The 26,566-nt window shown below is 41.7% G+C and overlaps 1 long non-coding RNA gene across 1 annotated transcript; it reads right to left on the bottom strand.

The window, feature by feature from the left end:
- Nucleotides 1-10,612: 10,612 nt before the first annotated feature.
- LOC143666085 (uncharacterized) lies at nucleotides 10,613-26,019 on the bottom strand. Its single transcript, XR_013167366.1, has 3 exons — nucleotides 25,948-26,019; nucleotides 13,715-13,796; nucleotides 10,613-10,985 (listed from the first exon to the last, which is right to left on the bottom strand). It is a non-coding gene; the product is annotated as an uncharacterized LOC143666085 (long non-coding RNA).
- Between the last annotated feature and the right edge of the window lie 547 nt (nucleotides 26,020-26,566).

Raw genomic sequence — 26,566 nt, 5'->3', positions numbered from 1 at the left:
TTATCCCCAAAATGACGATAGTCCCACCTGAAGACGAGGGCTCCCCTCAGGCCACATAGGGCCCTGTTGGGTCTGACTAACCTTTCATTTTTGGATCCAGTGGCCATAACTCTCTCTCAGTCAACAGGAATTTATTGTCATTGCTCAACAGCATACCGTACACATTGCATGAAAGACTTTTAGCTATGGGCAAGATATTTTTGCCATCCAGCCCATCCTTTTGCCAAAGAATTACGCTCGTAATGTTATTTCACATTTTGATGGTGCCTAATTTGGAAATCAGAAGGAAAAATAACTCTTGGAATCCCATGCACATGGAAATAGCCAAGTCCTTCCTCCATTCGACCTCTCTTTCTGGTCTAAGATGGCAGATGGCAAATCCCCTTTAGATAAATGCCCCTGTTAGAACGTAATGGGACGATTTAGAAGAACCTAGCCTACCCTCTCCCCTACCCAATTCCTTTTTTTTTTATGCTAATCACAGGGAATAAAAAACTTTTACAGGGTCACCTAGTCCATCTTGGGACTCAAACCGTATGGGTGGCCCTCTGATGTGCTAAACTCATCTGCTTAGGCCTTGGCAGCCAGAAAAGATTCCTGGGGCTTATAACTAGTAAATCCCCACATTAGGAGGGCCTTTCCCACCAGCCCCCACCCCTCCCGCTGCCATCTGTGTTTGTTCTTTTGCTACGGAAGAGCTCAAACTGGTGGCAGGCCTGTGATTTTTAAAATCTCTTAGTAGCGTCTATACCCCAGCACTGCCTCATCACAATTATCCTCCCCCAACGAAGAAACTTCACATTGAGAATGGATATGGTTTTCAGCCAGCACCAAATGTCTCTCCTTCTGCCTTTTTGTCTTTCCGATCAATCAGAACATGTGAAACTCCCAAATGAAGAGTAAACACACAGCCCAGCCCCCTTTCATCTCCTAGCATATGTCATGAAGAGGGAAAGAAAAGAAAAAAACGTATTCCCAGCTTCAATCAGCCATACGTTTTCTGAGACTTGAACCTTCAGCTGAAAGGGATGTAGCGTGGGGGCCGAGGAGGCGTGTTGAGTGGGGGCCACTCCTTGGGAGATAATAGGCATTCACCACATACCTGAGCCTTGGAGCCATTATCTCCCCTGCGAGCACTTCTGTATTTATATATAATGAGATCATTACCAGGCAGCTATTCCAATTTTATTCAGACTTTAATATTTCTTGAAGGAAAAAAAAAATCGCATACAAAAGGGTTTGCGATGCCAACTCAATCAGACATGCTGTTGATGGAGAATTATTCAAGTGCAAGCCAGTACAGGAAAAAAAAAATAATAATTTCAGAGAGGTTCCTGTCAAAGCCCAGTTCTCCTACGATGATGTTTCAAGTGAACGTGCCGAAGTATCCAGAGGTGAGAAAGGAAAATAACAACTAACAGAAGAGAGGGCTGCGTGAAGGATTAAAAATGAGGTGCCGGGCGTTTTCCAGCCTAACTATACAGGCAGGTAGGGCCAGAGCTTCCTGCCGAGACTCTACTCCCTCCTGGGCTTTCAGTGGGTAATTAGACCAGGGAAGCAGCTTTACTCTCTGTCAGCTTCAAAAGGAACCCTCAGGTTTTAGAAATTAACCCTTTTGTGAGTATTATCTCCTTTTGTGATTGAACTCCAGGTGGTTGGGTGAGGGAGACAAGGCAATTCCTTTCTCCTCTCACAACAACAGGCTTTACTTAAAAAGAGGCGACCTGCTATCTCACCATTCCTGTTGCCACTGTAGGAAAAAGAACTTGGCAGGATTTTCTTTCCCTGCCTTTGTCAGTAACCACCCCCTCCCCTTCATGCCCAATGGCTAGAAATTCTGGGCCCCCTGCTAATCAAATATTCTGGTTAAGGTTTAATGAACTATACTCTCTCCGTTTTCAGCAAATGAGAAAATCAAGGGAAATAAATTGGATACTAAACCTAAGTAAAAAGAAATCTTTCACTGATAATGCAAATGGCACCCCAGGATGATTCCAAATCTTGGGCGACAATCATGAGACTTGTCATTGGCCAGCATTTTTGGTAATACACTCTGATCACGTGAGCTCTCTGGATGTTTGGACTTGTTATAAACATGAACTTACTGACTCATTCCTAGGGTCTATTATTCATCCTGAGATTACAAACCGAAGCAAAGTATCACCTGAGTTATTAGCCCTCGGTCCTGGAGCTGCAGATGGAAAAAAGCAGATGGAGTAGGATTGCAGATTTGTCCTCACTAGAAACATGAAATTCCAGGTCTTTTCCTATGCTGACTAGAAAGCATCCATTATTTTTACCTTAGCATTACCTAACAGCCAAAACCAAAGTAACAGTGGAGGAAGATTTACAAATGTGCATGCTGTCCATTGAGCCCCGAAACACTACTTGAAAATAGAGTCGGTAGACATTTTATCATTTGGATTACCCTGCTTAAAGAATATTATTCTACTTAAACCATAATTCATTTTTAAATCCTACCATGTAAATTGTTAGTTGTTAGTTCTGGTAAAATTGTTAAGCTTAATCTATGGGTCCTAATCTTGGCATGTGCTCAATATTCAGAAATCAGTCTGAGAAGGGAGGGGTGGAGGGGAGAGAGAAAGATAGAGGGAGTGAGGGAGAAAGGGAGAGAAAGGGAAAGAGGACAGACGGAGCGTGCGGTGGTTTGAAGCTGTAAGTGCCCCAGAAACACATGTTCTTAAATCTAGTCCATTCGCTTAGGAGTGAACCCCTTGTAAGTGGGATCTTTGGGGTGGGGGGGCTGGCTTATGGTCCAGGAAATGAAAGTAGGACCGTTTTGATGAGGCTGCTTCAGTTACGATGTGATCAGTTTTAATCCTATTACTGGAGCCTTTGTAAACAGAATGAATACAGAGAGAGAGAACGAGAAAACCATAGAAGCAAGAAGCTGAAATCGGTGAACTGGAAAAGAGGGGAGAAACCAGCAGACACCACCATGTGCCTTGCCATGTATGAGAGGAGCCAAGGATTGCCGGCAGGTGGTGTTCAAGAAGAAAGCATCACCTGGATGATGTCCTGATTTGAACGTTTTCTCAGCCTCAAAATTAAGCTAATAAATCCCCATTGCTTCTCACCTGCCATGCCGGAGACCCGGGTTCAATTTCCGGTGCCTTTCCATGCAAAAAAAAAAAAAAAAATCCCCATTGCTTAAGCCAACCCATTTCATGGTATTTGCTGGAGGAGCCTGGGAAACTAAAACGGAGGGAGAAGGGGAAAAAGGAAAGTGGTCCCGTGCCTTCATGGTCTCAGCTAACTGTAACCGTAATCTATACCATGTAGGCAAAGAATTGTATCAAAAGTCGTGAAAACACTTGAACGTAAAAATGCGAGCAATTGTTTCTCCCTACCTAAATTCACAAAAGTTAGTCATACTGATCAGTTTTAAATTAACTCCTTGAAAAAGGGAGCTGCCAGTCCAAGCTTGTGTGAGTGTGTCTGTGCATGGTGAGAGAGATTTCGTTTAGCATTAGCATGGGCTCTCCGGAGAAGCACAATAACCCAGCTGTGTTCCTGCACCCGCCTCCCTTAGCTGAAGTGCTCCCTTGTCTCTTTATCTGCCTTTTGATCTTCCCCCACAGCCTTCAAAGAGGAAACGTCTTTCTTTGTCTCAAAACCAACTCCCTCTCCAGCATTCTCAGTCTCAAAACCAACTCCCTCTCCAGCATTCTCAACCTCACCACCATGTATCCTTTTTTTTTTTTGGGTCATCAAATGTGTCCATGTTCCTCTTCCTTGAAAAATGTCTCCTAGACTAGCCCTCAGGAGATGTGGCTCCAACCACTACTCTTACATTTACTTGCCCTGAGCCTACCAGAGGTTACATGATTGCTTAGGGCCATCATTTCTTCTCACGCTGTTTTCATGACTCAGCCTTGCTGCTGTCTCCAAATATTGCTTTAATTTTATTATTTCTTTACCAGCCAAATCTCCATCACTTCATCTCCCACTCTTTCCTTTCCACCTCCACCATGGCACTGAAATCATGCTTCAAGATCATCAAATTCCCTTTATTAAATCACAGAATATATCAAGTTCTAATCTTCAGGATTTTTTTTGGCTTTATCTGACATGAACAAAGAAATTCTAGGAATTCTTTTCTCTGAGCGCCCCGATGCTGAAGCCCCCTTGTCATCTGTCCCCCTTCCCCTCTCCTTGGTCGGGTCCTGCCTGCCTGCTATGGGCACCTGCCTTTATTCAGAGCTGGACAGTCAGCTGTATGCACGGGGCTTCAGAGATGATTAGATGTTACTCTCCAAACCCAATATCAGCATCCCCACGACACAAGGATACCCCACCACAGCACACATCTGACTGGGGAGTCATCCCTTTGGCTGAAATAATGTCTCATAGAACCTTTCGCTTAAAAAAGGAAATGCCTCTAAAAAGCTTGTATATTAGGCCATCATCATCCAGTAATACAAAATTAACTTAGTAGATAATTAAATGTTACCTCAGAAATGAGAAGACAGCACACTGAAGGTAGGAAAAATAAGACGAGTCCATTTTGAAGAAAGTCAACTTTATTGTCTAAATAGAAAAAAATAAGATCATGTTCAAGAAAGCAAATACACCTTAACACCTATAGAAACACTATTCAGGTAATTAAAGCAATATAATAAATTTTCATAATTAACAACTAGGAAGGTAATATTCTACTAACTCTCCAGAACTCTGGTTAAAGGTGATAAATGGGCAGCCCTTCCCTTCCCGCCACCCCTAGAGAATCAAAGGTCTGTGGGAAGGGGGATTCTGGTAAAGTTTATTATCAATTTCTGTCTAAACAGGTTCTGAAATTATATAATGAATGGTAACGTCCTAAGACATAATTTTCCTATTCTCCTAAATACTATGGGGCTTTTTAACTGTCCCTTCACTCTAATCAGAAAAAAATTGGTCACAGGTTTTTCCCATGAAACCCTAAGGACCTGATTCCTTTCTCCCATAAAGAGCTTTCTCTGCACATGAGCTCTGGGGAAAATGCTTAACCCTGTGTCATTGCTGTTGATCAAGTCTTAGCACCTCTCTCTTATTGTTGGCAGTCACCATTCTTGGTATAAACCACCTAAGTGGGGTTTTTGTTTTTGTTTTTTGTTTTTTTAATCAGAGTTCACTGGCCAATTTCTGCAGCTGCCTATAATGTGTCTTTTCTACATCCCAGAACCTAGATCAGTGGGTAGGAAATAATTTTCTTGATACTCTATGTGAAAGTGGTCAAGATTAAATTTCTGTTTTTCTCTGTCTACAAAATGTACTGTGGTAACAGATTAATAAGGTTACACCTCCACTCTGGAGCAGAGTGCCACCTTTAATCATTTCCAGAACAGGGCCACCCACCTCATGTTAGGTTCATGAACAAAAGGAGAAAGATCACCAGGCAATGCAGAGGCCAAACCTACCTTGTCTCTGAAGACCTTTCCCTTAAGAAGGGTCTTATGAATCAAAGCAAGGGCATAATTACCTGATATTCCACAAAAGATGGAAGATTTATAAGAGGGAAACTGTGCTAATTGTGTTACTATCTGAATCACAACAGCATTTGTATGGAATACCTCTTTCTGTGGTACACTCACATCATGAAATGAAATTCAAGGCAAACTTAGAAGCTGGGTGAACCGTGGATCTGGCTGTGAGGAAATTCTTAGGTTCTCTGCCTCATCTTGAATAGACTGACCCTGTCGCTGGGGAGAGAGAATGCTATCCTCTACCGACAAACAGACTCTTTCCTTATTGCAAGAAAATTCTGCCATGAAGAGGCTCTGAAGAAAGGGAAACAGGTGCCTTAAGGTGACTTATTTACTTCTTTCCATGAAATTGGACACTGTCTGTGCTGGTTTGAGACTGTTACATACCCCAGAAAAGCCATGTTCTTTGCCCTAATCCAATCTTGTGGGGCAGACGTATTGTTGGGTGGGATCTTTTTTATTAAGTTGTTTCCGTGGAGATGTGTCTCTGCCCAGGCAAGATGGGTCTTGATCCACTTACTGGGGTCCTTTAAGAGGGAACCATTTTGGAAAAAGCTCAGAGTCAACACAGACAGAGATGTTGGGAGATGAGAAAGAAAACGACCCTAGGGAAGACATTTGAAACCAGAAGATGGGAGAGAAAGCCAGTAGAGGTCGCCATTTGATTTCCCATGTGATAGAGAAACCTTGACCATCATTGGCCTTTTCTTCAGAGTCAAGGCATCTTTCTCTGGATGCCTTAGTTTGAGCCCTGTTATGACCTTAGAACTGTAAACTTGTAACTTAATAAATCCCCTTTATAAAAGCCAACCCATTTCTGGCATATTGCATTCTGGCAGCTTTAGCAAAAAAAGCATGCTGTCTTAACCTGTATCAGCAAGACGCCTTTTTTTCAAAGCCATAGAGCAGGAGTTCTTAGTTGTTCTATATCAGGGGTTAGTAAAGTAATCTGTTTTTGCAAATAAAGTTTTACTGGAGCACAGCCATGCTCATTTGCTCCCATATTGTCTACAGCGGCTTTTCCACTACAATGGCAGAGTTGAGTGTTGCAATAGAGTCCATATAGCCTATAAAGTCTGAGATATTAACTGTCTGCACCTTTATAAAAAAAAAAAAAGCTTTCTGACCTCTGCCCTATATCCTTCATGGCAAAATTTAAAATAATTATAATAATGACCAATGTTTGCAAACTTTCCAATGTACAATGCACTGTTAAGCACATTATATGAATTATATCATTAAATCTCCCCAACAGATCTATGAAGTGGCTACTTTGTTATCCCCAGTGAAAAGTGAATGATGTGAGGCTTACAGACATCTGAAGGTCCCAGATCTAGGAAGTGGTGGGGGAGTATTCAAAGCCAGTCATTCTTACTCCAATGGTCACATTCTCAACCAGTAAAACATGTTTCCTCTAATATAATAATAATTATCACTCACGAAGGTGCTACTACATACTAGCATTTGCATACATTGTCTGTAAGCTCAACACTGCATAAAATATACTTTCCAAAGATCAGGAAACAAGAGCCCAGATTGGTTAAGGAATTTGTCCTAGATCAGACAGCGAATAAATAGAAAATTCTGTGTTCAAACTCACCCTCCCCAGCTCTTTCATTAGGTGTGCTAACTCACAGCAGAGTCAGCACTTAAGAGACGATGTAAGAAGAGTTACAAATTTAAAATGTTTTTCTAATTTTCCATTCTGTCTAGAAAGACTGTGGGACACCATGTACAGATTCTAGCCTTTTCTTGGTCATTTTCTTTTCTGTACGACACAGGATGTGTCATTTAACCCTTTCAGATCTCAGTTTCCTCATTGGCAAAAACACAGAGATCACATCAGAAGTGCTCTAAGATGTTCTAGCTCAAATACTCTCCAACTTTTCAGTTCTGTTCCTTCACAGAGCTACGTGGCCATTTTTGCACATTCTCTCTCTGTCTCCCTCCCTCTGACTTTGACTCTGTCTCTCCATGGTCCTGATAATTCCAAACGACTATCTGAAAGAAGCAGTCAAGCAGCTGATACAAAACTCCTCAAATGGGATAATGTCTCATTATAGAGCCTAATTGCCTTCCATTCTAGAGAGAGGCTACACTGTAGTCAACAGCTCTACTCACTTATCATTACAAGATAGTTCATGAAAATAGCTGTTTCGCCCTAGAACACACTAAGAGGACTCCAGACACTTCTGGCTCTTTTCCCTACTTCATTCATTTTTTGCCTCTGACCTGGTGTGTTTGTCTCATTTATTAAACAATCAGTAAGATCAAATTCCTAAGGCTCAGATGGGTCAAATGCAGCAAAATGTACACTGAATATAATGGGATTTGGTGGAGGTCACTGTTTTCCTTTATCATAATATATTAAATCACTACCATCCATCTGAGAAATTAAAATAGTAAGGCTTATAGCTGTGCATAAAAGGCAGGGCTTTCCTAGTGAGATGTTTTTTCCTTTATCTTATTTCCTAATCCTATTATCTCTCACTGTAGATTATCAAATTTAAAAGACCATTGAAGTCACCTGACAAATGCCTTCATCAGGTTAAAACTGGCTTCCCAAGTGAAGGCCGAGCTCTAAAAACTGCCTGAGAGAGTTTATCAAATGGAGACTCTTCACGGCCTGAATCCCTTCCCTTTGACTGATGGGCAAAATTGATGTAAGGAAATACTTCTATTGAGTTTACTTCTTTCAGTGACTTGGTTTTATATATATATATAAAAAGGGGCCATCTTTTCAGTGATCCCTTTAAGCCTTTTTAATTGCAAAATTCTTTTTTATGGTGTCACTGACCTAGCCTTAGCAGAGTTCATTTCAGAAATGTGCTGAAGTGGGTCCCAGCTCTGACAACTAAGGCTGAGAAATGTTTTAAGTATCACGACTCTACATTTTTCTTCTGTCCGTGAGGTTCAGGGATTCATCCTGTTTGAATCATGCCTGCCCTCTGTTTATGCATGAATAAGATATTTTAGACACCGAGGACATAGCTCAGACACCAGCCCTCCTGGAAAAGTCAGGCCTAGATCTCAAATCAGAGTGAGTCCTCGGTCTGTCCCCTGTGCTAACTAATTTCTAAAAGTGAATAAAGATACATTGTTTAGCAAGCTTTCTCCAATTCTCCTATTGGCCTCTAGCCTTTAGCTAGACAAAAATGTCACATATAATGGATACTAAAATTAATGGCACATTTTGCTTTTCAGTTGATCAGCTGAGAATGAGGTCAGTCTCTTACCTCGCCAAGATAAGAGGTTGTCATTGTGTGAGTACATTCTAACAGCATCACAGACATTAGGCCTCAGAAAATATCTGATAAGTTAGAAGCCCAGAATATGGGTCAAGAATTAACCCACAAAAAAAGTCATTCAGCCTAATCCCCAGACTCTTGCTAGGGCTGCATCTGAGCCATGCTGTTCCCGAATCACACTGGAAAATCTCTTCCTTACCGGGGAGTGCCCATCACTCTGCTACCTGCCACTTTTTAAGAAGATTCTAAGTTTCAAAAAAAGCGTACCACTACACTGTCATGGATTGCATGGAAACCAGTGAACTATATGATGGGCTCCCAGCCTAAGAGAAACATAGGATGGCATTAATTCTGGGGTGGGAGGAGGGAATTGAATACATAAATTTGGGCAGGAACAGTTCTAAAACAGGTTGTATTTCATGCCAGCTCAATAAAGCTATTGAGCTTCATCCACTAGGCGACCATTTGTGGGGCGCTTACTATTTCCAAGGCGCTATTCAAGCACAGGAAATAGGCTGAACACAATAGATAAACCCAGCACACTAACAGAGCTGACATTCTAGTAGAGGCAGATGACAATAAATAAATAAACAAGAAAAATGCATTGTAGAAATCAGAGCTTTTATGAAGATTAAGAAGGACAATATACACACAGAAAGAAGGACTCAGCTGACTTGGGTAGTGAAGAAAGATTATCTGAAGAGCTGACATTTAAGTTTAAACCTGAATAAAAGAAACAGAAAGCTTTTGAAGAGCTTGGCCTGGGAAGAATGTTCCAGGCAGAGGAAACACTTAGTGCAGAGGTCCTGAGATGGAAAGGAACTTAAAGTTTTCAAAGAAGGACAAAAGCAGGGTGACAGAAAAGAAGACAGATACATCATAAAGTCATAAAAGTTGGCAGAGAATAGATGTCATAGGGCCCTGAATACTCAAGCAGAGAACTTCATTTTAGCTGAATTATTATGGGAAGCTATTATAAAGTTATAATAAAAGAAGTTTTGTGAATTAATTGGTTTTTAAAGAGGACCTAGTTGTCCTGAGGGAAATGGGTAATAAGAAGGCCAAAATGGGAGCAGGGAGGCTACTTAGGCTTTGGTGGCCCAGATGAGAGATGTCCTGGTGGTGGCTTTTACTGAGGTGGTAATTGGTGAGATGTAAAGAAATGGAAATTTTGGAGAAATGTTTTGGAGATAGAATGACAGGGCCTGCTGATATGAGTTAATATGAGGGATGAGGGAGAGAGAAGAATCAAGAATGATTCTTAGGCTTTGGGCTTGCTGGTAACATTGAACCTGTTCAGTTCTTCTGAGATTGTGCTGCTTCAGCCAAATGGCACCAAATGCATGACCAATTGTACCATAAATCTGAAATGCACTGGAGGAAACTGGTACGTTTTTATGAACTATCATCGAAAAATCATCATTGTTCTCTCTCCTACAGAAAAATTTTGTTACCTGAGAGAGCCTCTGAGCATGCCTGCATGAGAGTTAGCACTCTTAAGCACAAAGAGTGCATTTCCTCATTAAGTCCTTGTAGCCGTGAAGCACATGAAATAGAGAGTGGGCTGGGGATTCTGTGCTTTGTTAAAGTGAAGGGACAATCAGCATCAGGAACATTAGCCATGGCAGTACACAGGATTGCTCAACGATGTATTAAAAGAAAAACCAGTCATCTGAATTGAATTTTCAGCTGGAGCCTAAGAGGCCAAATTTAATCATCCACCTAAAATTATCACGCAAGTCAATATTTCCTCCCTTCTTGCAAAGGGAAGGAAACTGTTTCTTTATTTTTCAATCAAGCAGGTGGCCTTTAGGCAGCTAACCAGCTGCCTGAAATCTAAATACCTGCACCAAGACAAAAGCCAGTAACATGATTGATTGTCTTCTCATTGTATGGGAAGAGAACCTCCCCCAGTCAATCAGCATGCAGAACTGCAATTGGATTATCACTGAACAAAACTAGATTTAGAGCTGATAAACGAAAGTGCCCAAATCCCAGGCCCCAGTTGGCAGGGGCTTCATCTACTGGCTAAATTCCACTTAATGCATTGATTTCTAACAAGGCTCAGTTTGTTTCTTAGTTTTTAAGTGCTGGCTTTCTTTTGCAGAGCTTGAGTAGTCATCCTCACTCCTGGCAAACATTTCCATATACGATTGGTCTGCCCCAGAAGGAAGGTTCTTCCTCCAAACAGTCTTGAAAGTATAGCCTTCTGAGGAGTTCATAGGTTCCTTTCAAATCCCTTCTGTTCCTCCTAGGGGTGAAAAAAACATAAAAATTCCTGTGTGCATCTGTATTAGTCAGTGTTTTACAGAAAAAAAAAAAAGAACAGAACCTAGAGGATTTTTATATAATTGTTATTAGATTTAATTAAAAAGTTAACTTGTACAACAGTGCAGATTAGTAAATCCAAATTTTGTAGTGTGGCCTCAATCAGGAACTCCAATGAAGGTTTAAATGAATTCTCCAGGAGAAGCTAGCTGGCTGAAAGAGAGAGAGAAATTCTTCTTTCTGACTACTGAAACCCTCAGTTCTCCATTTAAGGCCTCAAACTGATTGGATGTGATTTCTCTCATTGCTGACAACAGTCTCCTTTGTTGATTGGAGATGTAATAGGTCACTGTTGCCATCAACTGACTGATGTTTTAAACCCACAAAATACTCTCACAGTAACTATCAGGCCAGAAATTGCTTGACCAAATAACTGGACCCCATAACCTGGACAAGTTGATACATGAACTTAACTATCACAGTCCACCCCTTGTCCACTTGGCACCCATGCACAGCTCTGTAAACCATACTTAACCTGTAAATAAAAGTGACAATCAGAGAGTGAGTGCAGGCATGAGGCAGTGCAGAACCCAGCCAAGCCAGTCACAGAGCTGTCAATGCCACCGAACAGGCTGAAGAACAAGGATGAAGTGTCAATCATGAAGCCTTTCATCAAGGCTGGCAGTGACGGGGAAAGCATAGGGAAATGCCCCATTTCCCAGATGCTCTTCATGATTCTTTGTTTCAAAGGAGTTGACTTTAGTGTCAAAACCTTTGACCCGAAGGGAAGCCTGCAGATGTGCAGAACTTGGCTCCAGGGACCCATCCGCTATTTATAACCTCCAACAATTAAACCAAAATGGATGTGAACAAGATTGAGGAATTTTTTTTAAGAAGTCATATGCCCTTCCAAATATTTAAAGCTTTCCCCAAATCATCAGGAATCAAATACTTCTGGAATGGACATCTTTGCCAGATTATCTGCATCTATTAAGAATTCAAGACAAGAAACTAATGAAGCACTGGAGAGATGTCTTGAAAGCACTGCAGAAACTGGAGAAATATGGTATTTATGAGAGAGATGTCTTCACATCTTCTCCTAACAGAATATGCTTTTCCTAACAGACTGCTCCTCTTCTTATAAAGTAGAAATTTTATTTTGCATGAACATACAGTTATTCAATATTAGGATAAAGGACAGATAAGGTATAGTAGCTATCTCAGAATATAAACTCCAAATAGTATTGTTTTAAAATTCTTTTATCCTGCCTACCTCCCTTTCCCATATCCCTTTCTTCTCTAATTTAGAGACATTCCATCACAAACTTTTCAATTCTGAGGTGGTTTTCCATCTCTCCGGAGTCCTCAGCATACATTGTGGATGGATGGCAGAATTTCTGAGATGCAATGTTTAACTGTTAAAATGGTACCCATGACTTCAAACTGGTGCATAATGCAAGGTACAGGGAATACTTAGATATTTTTAGAATTTTATAATATTTAGGGAAAGTGTATGAAAGGATTGTTACTGTATCAGAAATATTCTTTTTCAGCTTAGTCTATCCTGAATATGTACTAAAGGATATTACCACTGTCAAAGAGAGCCTTTTACAAATAGTCACTACAAATTTTGCTGTTTTGCTTTGTAGATGGATTTTTATTTTTGCCTAAAGCTTTTCTCTTTTAGTAACATTTGATACTATGTAGAAGCTAAAATTTTAGAGGGATGGGATGGTATTCCTAAGATCTTCCTCAAGCATTTAATCCTGAAAGAGAGAAATCGATGGACACCTGCAACTCCGTCTGAATCTATTATTTGGTATAGTCATTTGCCCAGTGCCATTCATTTGGAACATTTTTGCTTTATTTTAAAATGCTCCTTTTCTCATAAACATAGACCTTTGTGGTTTGTGGATCTTTTGAGCAATGCTACATAAATTAATATTCAGTTGATTTAGTTGGAGCAGTACAATGATTACTAATATAAAAATTAACCCTTACAGAAATGTACCTAAGAAATGTGAAGTGGGTTGCTCAAAATATTAAGTAAAATTTTATTTCTAAAGTACCAAAAAAATTATAGTAGTAACAATCATACTTTCATATAGCATAATTCAACTGTCCTGCATACAACTGGAAGCACACTAACCCTTTTCCCAGAAGAGGATGCAATTCCTTGGGTAGAGTTTCTCTCAAATTTTATGTCCTGCAATTTAAATACTATGACAGAGAGCTAATACAACTTGCATTATGTGATAAGGGGATAAGATAGGGAAGAAAAGAAAGATGTTTGCAGTGTGTATATATGCCAACATAGTAACAACAAAACAAGGAAGAAATTAAAGTCCTCATTTCTGCAACTGGTCAATTGGACATAGCTTACATTTATAACTGCTTTCTCCACTATGCACTCCATATTCCCTTTATCCTCAGTAAGCACCTTGGTTCTTTACCTGGTAGAATGACCCCAAAATTCATTAGTAGTCCTGCCTGGACTGGGTTGTAGCAGTTTTCCATTGACTTTAATCACTGAACCTGGTATTACTATGAGACGCCCTAATGGAGCACCTGTATTCCAGGCAAACTCTTATTTAACACTGCCATTGTGTTAGCAATCCTATTTCCTTTTGATCATCAGGATCAATCACTCCAGCCAATACAGTAATTCCCTTCTTTGCCTATTGATTGAGAGGCTTGAGGAGCCCTAAGTACCTGGGTGTCAGTCTCAGCTTCCAGTTCATTGAAATCATTGTTGTGTCTCCTGGAGAAGGACTCATCCTTCTGGAATTAAGACCTGTAAACAGGCAAAGTTTATGGCTTCAGGGACAGAAAGCAAAAATTTTTCTAGTGGAGTATCAGAAATAATAATCCCCTCCCATTTCCACCCTTTGATTCCTCTATGAATCCTGGCTATGGGAGAAACAGCCCCAAAGAGTGGACACTGGTTTAGAGCATATACAGCCTCTTGGAGAACACTGCCCCAGCTCTGCAGGGTACTGCCATCCAGTTCGCACCATAGTTGAGCCCTCAAAAAGCCATTCCACAGTTGTATCAATCCAGCTGTTTCAAGATGATGGGGAACAGTGCTCAGAACCAGTGAATTCCATGAGCATGTGTCCATCCACACCATTCATTTGCTTTAAGTGGGTCCCTTGATCAGAAGCAATGCAATGTGTAATACCATAATGGTGAGTGAGGCTTTCCGTAAGTCCATGGATGGTAGTTTTGGCAGAAGTATTTCTTGCACAGGAGGCAAATTTGTATCCAGAGTACGTGTCTATTCCAATAAGAACAAAATACTGCCCCTTCCATGATGAAAGTTGTTTTAGTTTGCTAAGCGGCAGAAATGCAATATACCAGAAATGGAATGACTTTCAAAAAGGGAATTTATTAAATTGCAACTTTACAGTTCTGAGGCCATGAAAATGTCCAAATTAAGGCACCAACAAGAGGTTACCTTCACCCAAGAAAGGCTGATGCCATCCCAAACAGTTCTGTCAGCTGGGAAGACACCTGACACCTGAGTGGCATCTGCGGGTCTTTAGGTTCTAGACACCTCTCTCAGCTGGGAAGGCACATGGTGACATCTGCTAGCTTTCTCTCCTCATTTCATAAGATCAAAGGTCTCTGGCTCTGTGGGCTTTTTTAGTTCTGAAGCTTTATCAAAATTGTTCCCTCTTAAAAGACTCCAGTATTCGATTCCCGGTGCCTGTCCATGAAAAAAAAATTTTTTTTTAAAGTCTCCAATAAGCAACCCCACCTTGAATGGGTGGAGACATGTCTATGGAAATCATCCAATCAAAAGCTACCACCCACAATTGGGGAGGTTACATCTCCACGGAAACACTCAAAAAGATCCCACCCAGCAATATTGAATAAGGATTTAAAAGCATGACTTTTCCAGGGTATGTAACAACTTCAAACGGCACAGTTGTCCAATGTAAACAACCTGCCACCAGGTAGGTAGGCTGATCACCTCAAAGAATGATTCCATACTATGAACTGAGGGTTGATCTCTGCTGCTGACAGCTTGGGCACTTGCTCAGCTGTAGCTATAACCCTATCAGCCTTGGTGAATGGGAGTCTGTGTTGCTGAGCCCAAGCATAACTTCCATCCCTACCACCAGAGCCACTTTGTCCGTGAGTCCATTGAACAATGATGAGCGTAGATGGGGAAAGAGGCTGATTGGTATCCATAGAATGGATCATCTTATCCACTCGATTATTAAAATCCTCCTCTGCTAAAGTCATCCTCTGGTAAGCATTCACAAAGGACACAAATATCTTCATTCATCCACTTACCTCTTCTCCAAGTAGCCATCAACTTTCTTATCATGTTCCTTCCAAGTACCTGACCATCCAGCCAAACCAAGAATTAGTATACAAATACATCTCTGACCATTTCTACTTTAAAGCAAAAAGAACAGCCAGCTACACTGATCAAAGTTCTGCCCACTGGGAGAATTTTCCTTCACTATTGTCCATCAGAGATGTCCCAGAAAGGGGCTATAGTGCTACAGCTGTCCACTTTTGGATGGTGCTTGTATATCTTTCAGAATCATCTGTAAAGCAGAACTGGGTTTTCTCTTTCTTAGTCAACTGATCATAGAAAACTCCCCCCAAGACCACAGCTTCAGACTGGAGAAGAGAAGGTAATATGGCAGGAGTGGAGGCCATGGGCATTTGATCCACTTTCTCATGTAACTTACTTCTGGCTTCAAAGCCAACCTGAGTCTGATTTCATAAAGACAATTTCTATTTAATAATAGAGTGCTGCTCTGCACACTCAACTTCACAGCTTGGTGGGTCAGACAATACCCACATAGGCAACTCAGGTTTTATGGTAACTTGATGGCCCATGGTTAAGCTTTGGATCTCTACTAAGGCCCAGGAGCAGACCTAAAGTTATTTATCAAAAGGAGAGTATCTATCTGCAGAGAATGGCAGAACTTTGCCCTGAAATCCTAAGGCTCTATGCTGTGATTCTCCTATAGAGACCTGCTAGAGGCTCCAAACAGCATCTCTATTTGCCACTGAAACTTCCAACAATATTGATCTGCTGTGTCATATGGCCCAAGTGGCAGAGTAATCTGCACAACAGCCTGGACTTTTTACAGAGCCTCCTCTTGTTTCAGACCCCACTCAAAACTAGTAGCTCTTTCAGTCACTCAATAAGTGGGCTGGAATAACACACCCAAAAGAAGAATATGTTCCCTCCAAAATCCAAAGAAGTCAATTAAGCCTTGTACTTCACATTTTAGTTGTAGGAGGGGCCAGATCAACAATTCATTCTGGACCTTAGAAAGAATATTTCAACATGCTCCACACCACTGGACACCCAGAAATTCCACTGAGGTGGAAAAGCCCCTAAATTTGTATTGGATTTCTCTCCCACCCTCATAATGTCATCAGTATAATAGACCAGTGTGATGGTTTGTGGAAGGGAAAGGTGATAAATGTCCCTTCGGAGTAGATTATGACATAGGGCTGGAAAGCTAATATACCCTAAGGTAGGACAGTGAAGATGCATTTCTGGCTTTGCCAGCTGAAAGCAAACTGTTTCTGGTGGTCTTTACTAACAGATGTTAAAAGAAAAGCTGCATTCCAGGTACCAGGAGATATATTACCACATCTGAAATAGCAGCTGCAGTTGGTGTCACTACCTGGTTAAGTTCAAGTTTACAATAATCCACTATGATCCTCCAAGACCCATCTGTTTTCTGCACAGGACAAATGGGAAACGTTTAAAGGGGATGTGATGGGGATCACCACCCCTGCATTCTTCAAGACCTTGATGGTGCCTCTAATCCCTACAGTCCCTCCAGGAATGCAGTAATTCTTTTGATTTATTATTTTGCTAGGTAGAGGCAATTCTAGCAACTTCCACTTGGACTTTCCTACCACAAGTCACTCCATAAGTCAGGGAACCAGTGTGGGGATTCAACCAGATGGTGAGTTTGCTATCTCAATCATGCATTCTGTAACTTGGGAAATAAACATAGAATGGGTTAAGGGACACATTGGAATCACAGTGAGAAGGACCTGAGCTAAAACTCCATTGATCACCTGACCACCATAAACTCCTCCTCTGACTGGTGAACCATGGTGACATTTTGGGTCTCCTGGAATTAATGTCAATTCAGAGCTAGTCTAATAACCCCCAGAACATCTGAACATTTCCTTTTCCCCAATGGCAGTCACCCCAGTAAAGGATCATAGGTCACTTTGGGAAAGGCTGGGAGGAAGATTAACAGTATAAATTTGGGGCATTTTAGCAAGGTACTTCCCCAAAGAGATCCAGCCTTCCCTCCATTCAAGGAGTTCTGGGTCTGTAACTGTCTCAAGTTGGGAAATTGATTGAGGAGCCATGGCTCTGTGTTTGTGATTCAAATTAAACTTTTATTGGCTTATCTAGAACACTTCTGCTTATACAGATCAAGTAAGGATTTAGTAGACTGCCCATCTACTTCATTTCTAGGTACCCCATGAGCAGCTAGCCAATATCATTGGGCTCTGCAAGTCATACTGATTACTGCTTTGACTCTGCTGTCCATTATGGTAGCCATGCCCAACCTTGCCTTTGGCGATTAGTGCTGCCACTTGACTCCTACCAACCTGGGGTTATCGCCACTGTGTGTGTGTGGTTTTTTGTTTGTTTCTTAGTCTAGTTTTGTTTTGTTTTATAGTGTGCATGGTCCAGGAATTGAACCCAGGTCTCTCACATGGAAGGCAATCATTCTACCACTGAACCCCCTCTACCAGCACCCCTATCTCCATTGTGTTTTAGGACCCAAGTTCAGTGGCGGCAATTCCCATAGTAATATCTGACTGTGCTGGTTTGAAATGATGTATGTCCCCTAGAAAAGCCATGTTTTAGTCCTAATCCCATTTTGTAGAGGCAGCCGTTATTGGGATCCCTATTCGGTATTGTATGTTTGAAACTGTAATCAGATCATCTCCCTAGAAATGTGATTTAATCAAGAGTGGTTGTTAAGCTGGGTTAGGTAGAGGCATGTCTCCACCAATTTGGGTGGGTCTTGATAAGTTTCTGGAGTCCTATAAAAGAGGGAACATTTTGGAGAATGAGAGAGATTCAGAGAGAGCAGAGAATGCTGCAGCACCATGAAGCAGAGAGTCTACAAGCCAGCGACCTTTAAAGATGAAGAAGGAAAACACCTCCTGGGGAGCTTCATGAAATCGGAAGCCAGGAGAGAAAGCTGGCAGATGACGCCGTGTTCACCATGTGTCCTTCCAGCTGAGTAGGAGCCCTGACTGTGTTCGCCATGTGCCTTCTCACTTGAGAGAGAAACCCTGAATTTCACTGGCCTTCTTGAACCAAGGTATCTTTCCCTGGATGGATGCCTTTGATTGGACATTTCTATAGATTTGTTTTAATTGGGACATTTTCTCAGCCTTAGAACTGTAAACTAGCAACTTATTAAATTCCCCTTCTTAAAAGCCATTCTGTTTCCAATATATTACATTCCAGCAGCTAGCAAACTAGAACACTGACCAATAGAGAAGAGCAACCACCAAGCTCTTTCAGGAGATGGAGTTGCTCTCACAAGTTTATTACTCATAGTCCTGTTGAAATGTGTGTCCTCTGGACATTCCTGGGGTGGATGAGTAGGTCTTACATGATAAATTGACTCTAGCATTTGAATCTCTCCAAGCCTTCAAATCCTCTCATCTACATAATACCAGCACAGTTCTAGCATTTCAACTTCAGGCAATGGAGGGCACCTTTTGCTCCATGCTTCAACCAACAACCCAAATGAACTGTTAGAACCCTTTATAACCCCTTGATCTGCAATACTGAACCCAGAATCTCTGTTTAGAGAACCAAAGTCAATAAATTCAGCCTGCTCCAATTTTAGGTTCTTTCCATCATTATCAAATACTTTTGATTTCCATATCCACACATAATCTGCTGGTTTCTGTCTAAATAAATCGGAAAACTCATGCAATTCTATTGGAATGCAGAACACTTCCTCAGGGGTCACACTTTGCACCTCACCTTTTGGGGCCCGTTGTTAATTCAGTCTAATTATAGATCTGGAAAAGAGGAATGGTAGGTGTGGGGCAAGAGAGAAATTACCAGTGTTTTGCAAGCCAACTACTTCAGGGCATTCTACTACAGTTTCATCTTGTGAAACAGGATTAATGTCTCCAGACAGAGGTGTAAGAGTTCATGGGGAAGAAGTTACAGATTTATCAGACACAAAAGGATTAAACTTTTCAAAGGAAGTGGGATGGCTGATTCTTCAGGGCAGACCATTGCAGATTCATCTGGCAAAGAAGATTCAGTGGAATCTAAGGTTATCATGTCCCCAGCATGATCTTCATCAACCCATATGTGTCCGCATTTCAATTCTCAGAATTCCATTTCCTCCCAATCAATTCCCTCAGGTTCACATCAGACATCTGCAATTTTGGTAACTCAATTTCAGTTGTAATTCTGTCACTGGCATGATGAGACTCTGGATCTGGTTTTCAGAAATCTTAAATCAGTGGCCACACATAATAAGAGTTTCTTCAGGGCACGTATGGAAATTTTCATGTCCTTCATGTGTCACCTGTGCGGGAAATTGAGTCTTTGAGCTCATTCCTTTCTTTAACAATTGCATCCCGCATATTTAGGAACAACCAGCCAACATTATAATACTTTATAACCCCACAAAATTCTGTTCACGTTTCAAATGTAGTCACCTGTAGCCTTGCCTCTAAAAAGCATTTAAGTGGTATGATCCAGCGGTGGCATTTTGTGTATCTCTTTTGCCAATTCACATCATGGACTATCAGAGACTTTTTTTTTATTATTGGAAAAAGAGTCATTAATAGCTTTTAATCTAATCAGCATAGAGAACCAATTCAAGGTATCATCTTGCTGATGCCTTGAGCTGGACATTTTCATGGTCTACGAACTGTAAATTGTAAGATACTAAATCTCCATTGTTAAAAGCCAACCCATTTCTGGTGTATTGCATTTTGTCAGCTTTAGCAAACCAAAATATATTCAGTATTATCTAGTCTTGAATTCAGGAGGAATATGGAAATTGAGATTAACAGAGACCCTCTCTTAATAAGTATCAAAGGTTTAAAATTCTACTTGCTTCTTGATACTTACCAAACCCATTAGTACCTAAAATTCCTCATAAAAAAAGGGGGAAGGAAGACTTAAAACTAGACACAAATATGTAAAGCAGGTGAAATAACCTTCTCTAGAATGGAAGTCCCATTTAACATTTCTGCAGAATAGCTTCTTCTGAAACATGTAATCTAAGATCCCTCATTTCTAAAAAAAATCAAAGGATGCTATTCACTATCTGGGAATCATCTTTTTTCCTTACTGGTGATTGCTGATGTAGTGCTTTAGGGGGTTTGCCACTAGCCTTGGTATTTGAGCCTAAGCCTGACCTATAGCAAAATGACCACTGTAGACAGAAGTTGCTGCAGAAGCAAAAGGAGTCATCTAACTATTACTCCAAAAATCTCCTTTTGCAAAGCTCAGAGTGAAAGCTAAGATCTTCTTCTCATGGACAAATAAATCTTTCCTCTCCCAGCTCAAAAAGTTTATTTTTTTCCTAAAATATGATCAGGCTTGACAAAAAATTTTCCTTATTGATCATTCAGAGGCCGAATATTGATATTAGATATTTGCATAACTATCTCCTTTGTTTCAAGGAAGAGCTGAAATTCTAAGGGTGACTGAGTTTCCAAGGGCTTCTATAACAAAATACCACAAACTGGGTGCTTAAAACAAAAGAAACATATTGTCTCACAGTGCTGGAGCTAGAAATTCAAAACTAAGTTTTCAGTAGAGACATGCTTCAATCAAAGTCCAAAGGCAGGCACACACACACAAAGAGAAAGTCCACAGGGAAGAACCTATCTCATGACTTTTCTAGCTTCTGGTGGTCACCGGCAATCCTTGGACTTCCTTGGCTCATGGCAGCATAACCCCATCTCTGTCTCCATCACACAGCTATCACCCTCTTTCTCTCTCTATGTTCAAATTTCCTCGCTTAGAAAGACACTTGTCATATTGGATTAAAGGCCCACCCTAATCCAGTTTGGTCTCATCTTAACTAACATTTTCAAAGATCCCATTTCCAAATGGGGTCATAATCAGGGGACCAGGGATTAGAATTTGAACATATCTTTTGAGGGGACACAAAGCAACCCACAACAGTGACCCTGACCATGAAGATTTCAAGAGAGGTTGCATGAGGAAGGAGGCAGTGCTGAGCAGAGGCTCCACCAACACCCTAGAAATATAAGCTTTATCAGTAAAGGCAAGAACACAAGCGAGGGATGAGCGGCCAGGTGGCAGCTTGCCTCATGTCCACACCAAACGGATTAGTGATGAAACCACGGAGTCCGATGGCTGCTCTGGTTCTATTTGCATTTTTTCCTTCCTAGCCCTTAGGCAGAAACACAAATACAACTTGTGATTCACCTAAAAGCAGTGAAAGAAGATGAATGTAATTTGCAAAGGAATTGGAGAAGCTTCAGCTCAAACACGAGGCCCCATGCGTGGACAGCATCCGGGCTCCCTAGCAGGGCTCTTTCCCAGCATCTCATAGACTGCCCAGCTTTTTATTATTCGCTGGGCCTTTTAAATGCACATCCTTCCTTGGGGTGACTGAAGTTCTGTTGTGGTTCTATCTATAAGGAATTTTAAAAGTAGAGAAAAGACTTCCTGCAATTATTTCCCACATTAATAGTATCCCAGATACTCAGTGTTTTGAGTTTGTTTGTTTTTTTTAACTTTTTTATTGAAATGGCAAAAAAAAGGTAAGCAAAAAAGTAGGGAGGGAGCAAAGGGAAGGGGGGGAGAGAAGGAGGGGGGAAAGAAAAAGAAATAAGTGTTAGAGGGCACTGTTTAAAATCAAGGAAGTGATAAAGGGCATGCTGATCTGGCATTCAAACACAGCACCTCTCAGCAACTCTGCAAAAGGGGTGAGGGTTTTAATCATAGCTGGGCATGCAGCATCAGCTGGCCAGTGGGGGCGGGGGGGGGTTCGCTATCAGAACTGCCTGAGTAGCCTTCCCAAAACACTCTTCTCTCTTCCCCCTAGAGATTCTGAGGTTGATCTATAGCAGACAACATGGAAAGATGTCCCAAAGTATTAAGAGAAAAGCACAAAATGGAGAAGGGTACACTAAGTAAGATCTAATTTTGTAAATAATAGCCATAATTATATGCAATGTGCAAATATTAGAATATGTTACTAGTAATATTACTAAATAGAATACTAGAATAACATGGAAGAATATATAGCAGATATAAACAGTGGCTTTTGCTGATAGATAGTGTTTTCAAATTATACATAATGGAATATTTCAAATTATTAACCAGTACGTTTCTCATCCTAAATAGACTTCTAAAAACCCTTTCGTTCGTGGCACCATGCTATGAGTTGCATGTAATAGAACAAGAAAGAAGTTGTAAGTTCTCAAATTTCAAGCAAAAATAAAACAAAACACTGAATCAAAGGAAGCAAGAGTTTGTTTTACACTAACAGTGTGAAAGTTTAAGACTGAAGTGACTCTAAGTGAACAGATCCTAAAGGCTGGAAGTGGGACAGACACCATGGGGACAGGAGAGAGTGACTAGCAGAAGCCATGAGTTCCCACAGAAGGAAGCCTGGCCAATCTAGGGAGCCGCAGGACGCTGAGAATGGGTGGGGACCTCCTATCACCAATGGCTATCCCAGGGACAGTCCACCTTTGAGTGACACTGCTTTGTCCCCCAAGACTTCCCAGCACTGCCCCCCTGCCTTGCAGCCCATTTCCAGTGGAAAACTCCAGCCCAACCACAGTAGACACTCGTAAGCAGATGCAGAGCAGGGTGAGAAGTGCAATGGAGAGTGCCCGCGGGGTGATGGGGAAGCTCCACTCCTGGCCAAGACGGGGCTAGATAGCACAAGTTTGAAATCACTGAGCCAGGAGAGTCCTACCCTCCCTAGGACGTGCACACTAATGTGTTTTCATTTTCACTGCATACATGCGCTACTTGTGTCATGAAAAGTAGGCTTTCCAATATCCCAATATGATTCAACATCTACAATATATCAAACTTAAACTCAACCTTGGCTCCAAGATCCTTGTGTAAACTTTCCAACAGGTGAATTCAGCGTCTAGTTAATTCATGGCTGACACCCCCATTTACATGCCCTCGCTCTCTGCCTGGAACACCTGTCTCCCTCCACACCTCTTACTCCTTTAGTTATTAAATACTGATGGAATTTCTCTTTAGTTTTGGGAAAGCACCATTTCACATTTCTTGAGCAGCCGTCATTCATCCTCACGCCACTTGAATTGGTGATACACCCACATGACACAATCCCTCCCACTCCATTTGTCACCAGCCACGGCCTCTGAAACATGATTAGAAATCAGGTGTCTTTCCCACCAAAGATTATAATTCATGAGTAATCTTTGAATCCGAAGTATTATTTCCAGAAAGTATGCTTTCGAACCAGACAGCCTTATGAAAGGATTTTTTAATGTTTCTAGGTAGTAGCTATAAGACCCCATTCACCAATGAGCAGAGAACAATGATGCTAGTAAGTGACATGTGCGCAGAATTTTATAGTTTACAGTGATGCCTTCACATTTGAGGTCCACTCTCAGAATCTTGTTCAGTCCCCAAGGAACGGGGTATTGGAGTGACAATGGCACTCTTCCCACCTCCACTGCAACTGAGGTAAGAGGTAAATAAATCCCCGCCTCCATTTCAACTGATGTCAAGGTGAATGAGACAGACTTCCCTTACTTAGATTACAAAGAAATGATCCCAAAACCCCTTCCATAACTCTTGGTTCCTTTATCCTGATAAGGGCAGTGGGCCTAGAGGAGAGAGAATTTGGGAAGGAAGGGTCTTTGGTGAGAATACCCACAAGGAGATATCTTTGGAGAGAGCTATGCTGCTACGAGTCCTGCGAGTAACTCACAAATTCCCTCGTGGAATAGGAAGATGGGGAGATTCCCTCTAACCCTAAGACCGCAGAGGACTTCCAAGGACCACAGTGAAAGATGTTCCTTACAGCTCTATACTTACATTCTGACCAGGAGAAAGTGACTCTCCTAAGAAAGAGTGGTCGAACTGGGAAAACTCAGAGAATCTGCACTGCGGTTGGTTTGTGTCTCAGATCTGGCAGCCAACAGAAGGTCTAAGGGAAGTGGGTTTGGATAGGAAAGGAGCTGGAGGCCAGTGCTGGCTCCCTCCCTCCTGGGTCAGTGGCCTCAGCTGCTGGGCCGAGGGGGAGGTGCCTGGCCCTGCTGCAGTCACGTCCCATCTTCGGTGGTTCCATTCCTCGGAGGCAGAGGGCACACCTCAGTCCTGATCTGTAGTTTTCCTATCACTGAATGGGATGCAGCCCAAGGAGACAGAACTGTCCCCCATTTAAAGTCTAGAGACCACGATTTAACTCATCTTGGACGGAAAGAAAGACGTTTGTCTCCTTGCCTGGAGGAAAAGAGAAAAAGGAGGAGAGGGAAGGGAAACGGAGGGGAGGGGAAGGATTGAAGCTCAGAAGTATTTTGAAGTATTGGAGAGATGCTTGTGTCCTGGAATACATCTGTCTGCTTCCTGCGTTGCTCTATTTCTGGAAACAAAGTTTGACTAAGTAGTCTGTTAATGGGAGAAGAAGCACTCTCCCACCTCATTGTGAGTTATTGCTTTATTTATCTCACAGTCTAAATATGAATCCATGCCCCATTGTCTATTGGCATCTCTTCTGCACATGGCCACATGGCCAGGTCTAAATATCGGATGACTACTTAGCATTATTGAAACCAGAAATAAAAAGCATCATCAGACTCGGGGAAAGAAAAATGTTGACAGGATAAATGCCTCTTTCTTATCACAGACAGAATAGCAAAAACAACAAACCTATGAGAAATACCTGTGCCACATTCTACTTTGAAAATCTTGGTTTGATTTCTTTGAAAGAAATCAAAATTCCATTTTGGAATGGGGGGTGGTGGTGAGTTTTCTCCTACTTCTCTAAACAAAATGTTTGTAAGGGCTCTGCAGAAATCTCTGCCTCTGGAAGGGTCCATCTAAAACAGGCAGACTTCAGAGTACAACACCTGCAAGATATGGAAATTAATACGTTGTCTCTATGCCAGGTCCACATGCAGCCCTACGTGCCCTTCCCTCACCGAGCGAGCAATTTGAGGGCCCATTCTGTGCCAGACACGATGCCAGGGGCTGGGCAGCACAAGGCAACTGGCCTCCTAGTACAGTTCCAAGAAATCAGTTCAGAAAATTAGCTTTAAATCTATGAGGAGTAGAGATTTCAAAGGAATAATAACATCAAATTAATTTTTAGGTTTTTCTTGTTTTGTTTACCTATTCTCACACTCTGCAAATCACAACCAATGTGTAAAGAATTCACCAGTAAGGTACCGAAAGGATAGTCTGCTCTTTTGTTGCTTAAGCCTGCAGAGAAAAGGACTGATATTAAGAATAAATAGAAATGTAGGTGGATATCCTGCGCTGTACGCTTTCATTTAGATTCTGCTGTTAATGCTGTCCTTTAACAATGTTTTTCTCTGTTTTGTGATACCTATTGCCCCGGTAACACGGAGGGCTGCGGGAAGACACAAGTAAGGGGCGACACGGAAATGTAATTCCATCCCACCAATATTTTGTTCTTGAATTCAGTCTCCAATAGATAAGTACATTTTAAATGGAGGAAATTAGCCTCTGCTTTTCCTTTAACTTCCCTTCCAGAGTGAAGGAGATTTTCTGAAAACCTGTCTCTCTAACCTGCAGATTCTGTCTCAGTGGATCAATGAGAAAACGTTTTTGACAAGTCAAATGCTCATTTTTTAGGGGAAAAATAACCCTCTCGATCCAGGCTGCCAAGCTTGTGGCTTATGTGTCCTCAGTCCCTGAAGCTATCAATCCCCCCTTTCGCCGCAGACACTACCCAGATGTCTCGGTCAGCGCAGGGGAAAGGCTCGCCTGCCGGTTTCTTAGGAAAGAGGTTTAACATTAGCACATGTTAGATGTAAAGGAACATCCTTCCCCATTGAAAGAGAAATTTTACTTCTCAGGGAGAAAAAAAATACACGTAGTCACTGGGATGCATTATGAACCTGCTATTATTGCGTGCGGGATTTATGATCGACGTCGCTGCTGCAAGGCTTGTTCAGCTCAGGGCGGGTGCACGCGCATCGGCGCCCGTAAAATGTTTCGCAGACCTCTGATGCCATCTAGCGGCCGTATTCCGTCAAGGCTCGAAAAGGTTTTCCTCCTGGAATGTGACGAGAACGAGCGACTCTGGCAGCGAAAGTTCAGGCGCTCAGGCTTGGCTGAAAACAGATTTGGCCAACATCAGAGCTGCTGGGCCTCAGCAAACTGTCCTGGGCACATGACAGCTCTTCATAGATTCCCAGAGAAAAGGCTGAAAACAGATCTCATGGCACTTTGAAATAAGCCATTTTCGAGCAAATCTGTAAAGTGCTTTAGCTAACTGCTTAGTCATGTTCTTGAGACACACAGCTCTGGAGCACGGAACAAGTGTGTGCATGTGTGTGTGTGTGTGT

The sequence above is a fragment of the Tamandua tetradactyla genome, chromosome 22 (assembly GCF_023851605.1).
Source record: "Tamandua tetradactyla isolate mTamTet1 chromosome 22, mTamTet1.pri, whole genome shotgun sequence".
Taxonomy (NCBI): Eukaryota; Metazoa; Chordata; class Mammalia; order Pilosa; family Myrmecophagidae; genus Tamandua; species Tamandua tetradactyla.
The sequence above is the reverse complement of the archived record's forward strand: the minus strand, read 5'-3'. Positions and strand labels throughout refer to the sequence as shown.